The sequence below is a fragment of the Dysidea avara genome, chromosome 3, assembly GCF_963678975.1.
Source record: "Dysidea avara chromosome 3, odDysAvar1.4, whole genome shotgun sequence".
Lineage (NCBI taxonomy): Eukaryota > Metazoa > Porifera > Demospongiae > Dictyoceratida > Dysideidae > Dysidea > Dysidea avara.
The window spans coordinates 19,562,047-19,568,285 of NC_089274.1; positions in this window are offsets into that span (position 1 = coordinate 19,562,047).

The following is a 6,239-nucleotide window of genomic DNA, read 5'->3' on the forward strand; positions in this document are numbered from 1 at the left end:
CAAACTGTGTATGTTAGGGATTGAGAGATGTAAACCAGACGAGCTATATATAGTTAGTTACACATGCGGCATGCAGTATAATAATTATTATGATGTGGTAGCTAATATTCTGTAGTACATTTGTAACAGTTTCTTGGAAAGGGAACTTGAGTGCCTGCAGGTTGTACATTTGAGCAAAGAATGACTCAGCTCCATATAATAGGAGTGGTTTATTATATTGGCTTTAATTTGCTGCTTTTGCTTGCAGCATATAACTCATGAGGGTGCCTTACATAATGCTCTTTGCTTGTTGTGGCTCTCTTCTACACACACGCACACGCAATGATTTTGTGATCAAGGATTCTCTGTGGATAAAGTCATAAATCCTAATGGAGGTTATGGCTCTTATATATAGACATATATTTAATATGGATATACTGCTGATGTTTTATCAGAAATTATAATTATATGCATATGTTCTGGTGCATGTGTGCTAAGCCTCTTTCGAGTCACTGCAGTGCATATACAGTACATATATCCCATGATACATTATACCTATACAATATATGAACAATTAATTCTGCATGTATATGCATAAACCTTTGTATGGGTAGCTATCAAACTGGCAATTGAACAAATCAGAAAGGGAACCAACAGGCCAGTTGCACTATAACATCTTCCAACAGCTGAGATTATAGCACTATAACTATAAAAGGCATTAATTACAGTTCCTGGAATTGTACCTATGGAATTTGTTTTATAAATATCTAATCAAAAACAGCCAAGCTGTAAAAAAAGGTGCGGCCCCCAAAAAGGCCATGGTGAAAAAAGATGTGAAATCCAAGGTGGCGGCCAAGAAATGGCTGTGATGGTAGGTTAATGGTTACATTTTAATAACAACAATTCAGGTGAATTTGGTGCCAAGACCAAGCGGCACAAAATTCACCTGAATTCTCGTTATTAAAATGTAACCATTAACCTACCATCACAGCCATTTCTTGGCCGCCACCTTGGATTTCACAACTTTTTTCACCATGGCCTTTTTGGGGGCCGCACCTTTTTTTACAGCTTGGCTGTTTTTGATTAGATATCACTTCTTTTTGTATTTGTATACTGCAAAGCCGGCCTATGGCTGGCTTTGGGGCTTTTTTAACCCATGTGTTTTTTTCTTTACTACAGGAAGAAGAAAAGAACTTAAAGAAGAATTTTAGTACTTCAATTATTTTTGATTTTATTAGTAATTATACAAATTATATGCATATATTTATTACATGCCCATTATGCCCCACAGGATATTTTTTTGCAGCTGATCTCTCTACTGGGTGACTTGAAATGTAGCTGAACTATATACAGGATGGTTTCTTTGTAGCTGAACTCTCTACAAAGTAACCTCTTCTAGCTGGTCTCTCTACAGGGTATTTTGTTTCTAGCTGAACTCTCTACAGATGATTTGTTTGCAGCTAAACTCTCTACATGGTGGTGTCTTTGTAGCCGAACTCTCTACATGATGGTTTCTTTGTAGCTGAACTCTCTATAAGGTGACTTCGTCTAGCTGAACTCTCTATAGGGTGATTTTTTTGTAGCCGAACTCTCTGCAGGGTGATTTGTTTGCAGTTGAACTGTCTACATGATGGTTTCTTTGTAGCTGAACTCTCTACAAGGTGACTTCGTCCAGCTGATCTCTCTACGGGGTGATTTGTTTCTAGCTGAAATCTCTACAGGTGATTTGTTTGCAGCTAAACTCTCTACATGGTGGTTTCTTTGTAGCTGAACTCCCTACATGATGGTTTGTTTGTAGCTGAACTCTCTACAAGGTAACTTCTTCTCTACAGGGTGATTTGTTGTAGTTGAATTCTCTACAAGGTGGTTTGTATGAGGCTGAACTCTCTACATGGCGGTTTCTTCGTAGCTGAACTCTCTACAGAGTGATTTGTTTGCAGCTGAACTCTCTACATGATGGTTTCTTTGTAACTGAACACTCTACAAGGTGACTTCTTCTAGCTGATCTTTCTACAGGGTGAATTGTTGTAGCTGAACTATCTACAAGGTAACTTCTTCTAGCTGATCTCTATACAGGGTGATTTGTTTGTAGTTGAATTCTGTACAGGTGGTTTCTTTGTAGCTGAACTCTGTACATGATGGTTTCTTTGTAGCTGAACTCTTTACAAGGTGACTTCTTCTAGCTGAACTCTCTACGGGGTAATTTCTTTGTAGCTGAACTCTCTATATGATGGTTTCTTTGTAACTGAACTCTCTACAAGGTAACTTCTTCTAGCTGATCTTTCTATTGGGTGATTTGTTTACAGCTGAACTCTCTACATGGTGGTTTCTTTGTTGCTGAACTCTCTACAAGGTGAATTCTTCTACCTGATCTCTCTACAGGGTAATTTGTTTGTAACTGAACTCTGTACAAGTGCGTTTTTGTGGGTGATCTCACTGCAGGTTGATTTGTTTGTAGCTGAACTCACTAAAGGGTGATTTTGCTTGTAGCTGAACTCCTTGCATTGTATCTAGTTTCTAGCTGATCTCTCTACAGGGTGATTTATTTGTAGCTGATCTCTCTGCAGGTTGATTTGTTTTAGCTGAACTCTCTACATGGTGGTTTCTTTGTTGCTGAACTCTCTACAAGGTGAATTCTTCTACCTGATCTCTCTACAGGGTAATTTGTTTGTAACTGAACTCTGTACAAGTGCGTTTTTGTGGGTGATCTCACTGCAGGTTGATTTGTTTGTAGCTGAACTCACTAAAGGGTGATTTTGCTTGTAGCTGAACTCCTTGCATTGTATCTAGTTTCTAGCTGATCTCTCTACAGGGTGATTTATTTGTAGCTGATCTCTCTGCAGGTTGATTTGTTTTAGCTGAACTCTCTACAGGGTGATTTACTTGTAGCTGAACTCCTTACATTGTGTGTAGTTTCTAACTGATCTCTCTACAGGGTGATTTGTTTGTAGCTGATCTCTCTACAAGTTGATTTGTGTGTAGCTGATCTTTTTACAGGTTGATTTGTTTGTAGCCGATCTCTCTACAGGGTAATTTGTTTGTAGCTGAACTCTATACAAGGTGCTTTTTTGTAGGTGATCTCACTGCAGGTTGATTTGTTTGTAGCTGAACTCACTAAAGGGTGATTTGCTTGTAGCTAAACTCCTTACATTGTGTCTAGTTTCTAGCTGATCTCTCTACAGGGTGATTTGTTTGTAGCTGAACTCTCTATAAGGTGATTTGTTTGCAGCTGAACTTTCTACATGGTGGGTTCTTTGTTGCTGAACTCTCTACAGGATGTTTTGCTTGTAGCTGAACTCTCTACAGGGTGATTTGTTTCTAGCTTATCTCTCTACAGGTTGATTTGTGTGTAACCAATCTCTCTACAAGCTGATTTGTTTGTAGCTGAATTCTCTGCAAAGTGTTTTGTTTGTAGCTAACCTCTCTTCAGGGTGATTTGTTTCTAGCTGATCTCTCTACAGGGTGATTTTTTTGTAGCTGACCTCTCTTCAGGGTGATTTGTTTCTAGCTGATCTCTCTACAGGGTGATTTTTTGTAGCTGACCTCTCTTCAGGGTGATTTGTTTCTAGCTGATTGCTCTGCAGGTTGATTTGCTTGTAGATGAACTACTTTGTGTCTAGTTTGTAGCTGATCTCTCTACAGGGTGATTTGTTTGTAGCTGATCTCTATACAAGTTGATTTGTGTGTAGCTGATCTCTCTGCAGGGTGATTTGTTTGTAGCCGATCTCTCTACAAGGTAATTTGTTTGTAGCTGAACTATCTATAAGGTGATTTGTATGTAGCTAATCTCTCTGCAGATTGATTTGTTTTAGCTGAACTCTGATTTGTTTTTAGCTTATCTCTGTACAGGGTGATTTGTGTGTAACTGATCTCTCTACAAGCTGATTTGTTTGTTGCTGATCACTCTGCAGGTTGATTTGTTTCTAGATGATCTCTCTACAGGTTGATTTGTTTGTTGCTGATCGCTCTAAAGGTTGATTTGTTTGTAGCTGAACTCTCTGCAAAATGTTTTGTTTGTAGTTGATCTCTCTACAAGGTGATTTTTTGTAGCTGACCTCTCTTCAGGGTGATTTGTTTCTAGCTGATCGCTCTACAGGTTGGTTTGTTTGTAGCTGAACTCTCTACACGGTGATTTGCTTGTAGCTGAACTCCTTACATTGTGTTTAGTTTCTAGCTGATCTCTCTACAGGGTGATTTGTTTGTAGCTGATCTCTCTACAAGTTGAATTGTGTGTAGCTGATCTCTCTGCAGGTTGATTTGTTTGTAGCCGATCTCTCTACAAGGTAATTTGTTTGTAGCTGAACTATCTATAAGGTGATTTGTACGTAGCTGATCTCCCTGCAGATTGATTTGTTTTAGCTGAACTCTCTACAGGGTGATTTGTTTCTAGCTTATCTCTCTACAGGTTGATTTGTTTGTTGCTGATCGCTCTAAAGGTTGATTTGTTTGTAGCTGAACTCTCTGTAAAGTGTTTTGTTTGTAGCTGATCTCTCTACAGGGTGATTTTTTTGTAGCTGACCTCTCTTCAGGGTGATTTGTTTCTAACTGAACTCTCTACAGGGTGATTTTTTGTAGCTGACCTCTCTTCAGGGTGATTTGTTTCTAGCTGATTGCTCTACAGGTTGATTTGTTTGTAGATGAACTCTCTACAGGGTGATTTGCTTGTAGCTGAACTCCTCAGGTTGATTTGTTTGTAGATGAACTCTCTACAGGGTGATTTGCTTGTAGCTGAACTCCTTACTTTGTGTCTAGTTTGCAGCTGATCTCTCTACAGGGTGATTTGTTTGTAGCTGATCTCTATACAAGTTGATATGTGTGTAGCTGTTCTCTCTGCAGGGTGATTTGTTTGTAGCCGATCTCTCTACAAGGTAATTTGTTTGTAGCTGAACTATCTATAAGGTGATTTGTACGTAGCTGATCTCCCTGCAGATTGATTTGTTTTAGCTGAACTCTCTACAGGGTGATTTGTTTCTAGCTTATCTCTCTACAGGTTGATTTGTTTGTTGCTGATCGCTCTAAAGGTTGATTTGTTTGTAGCTGAACTCTCTGTAAAGTGTTTTGTTTGTAGTTGATTTCTCTACAAGGTGATTTTTTGTAGCTGACCTCTCTTCAGGGTAATTTGTTTGTAGCTGATCGCTCTACAGGTTGGTTTGTTTGTAGCTGAACTCTCTACAGGGTGATTTGCTTGTAGCTGAACTCCTTACATTGTGTCTAGTTTCTAGCTGATCTCTCTACAGGGTGATTTGTTTGTAGCTGATCTCTCTACAAGTTGAATCGTGTGTAGCTGATCTCTCTGCAGGTTGATTTGTTTGTAGCCGATCTCTCTACAAGGTAATTTGTTTGTAGCTGAGCTGTCTATAAGGTGATTTGTTTGTAGCTGATCTCTCTGCAGGTTGATTTGTTTTAGCTGAACTCTCTACAGGGTGATTTGTTTGTAGCTGAACTCCTTACATTGTGTGTAGTTTCTAGCTGATCTCTCTACAGGGTGATTTGTTTGTAGCTGATCTCTCTACAAGTTGATTTGTGTGTAGCTGATCTCTCTGCAGGTTGATTAGTTTGTAGCCGATCTCTCTACAGGTAATCTGTTTGTAGCTGAAATCTCTATAAGGTGATTTGTTTGTAGCTGATCTCTCTGCAGGTTGATTTGTTTTAGCTGAACTCTCTACAGGGTGATTGCTTGTAGCTGAACTCCTTACATTGTGTCTAGTTTCTAGCTGATGTCTCTACAGGGTGATTTTTTGTAGCTGAACTCTCTACAGGGTGATTTGTTTCTAGCTTATCTCTCTACAGGTAGATTTGTGTTGATTTGTTCATTGCTGATCGATCTAAAGGTTGATTTGTTACAGCTGAACACACTGTAAAGTGTTTTGTTTGTAGCTGATCACTCTAAAGGGTAATTTGTTTGTAGCTGAACTCTCTCCACAGTGACTTGTGTGTAGCTGTATTCTGTGTAACTGAATTCTCTAGAGAGTGACTTAATTGTAGCTGAATTCTCTACATAGTGCATGACTTGTTTGTGATGTAATAAAATTCTATAATGGAATAAATAAATTAGCCGAATGCTCTATTAGGGTGACTGTTCTATTAGAGTATCTCGATCTCGCATTTGCTACACGGAGTTGGCTTTCGAATCATAACTCAGTGGTTTGTAATCCGATTCTTCTGTACTACTGCAAGGACTTTCTATGAAGATTATTCCAGCTATACACCGATTTTCAGCTCATTGCTCTAAGCGGTTTGCCTAGTAGGCGTGAAAACTA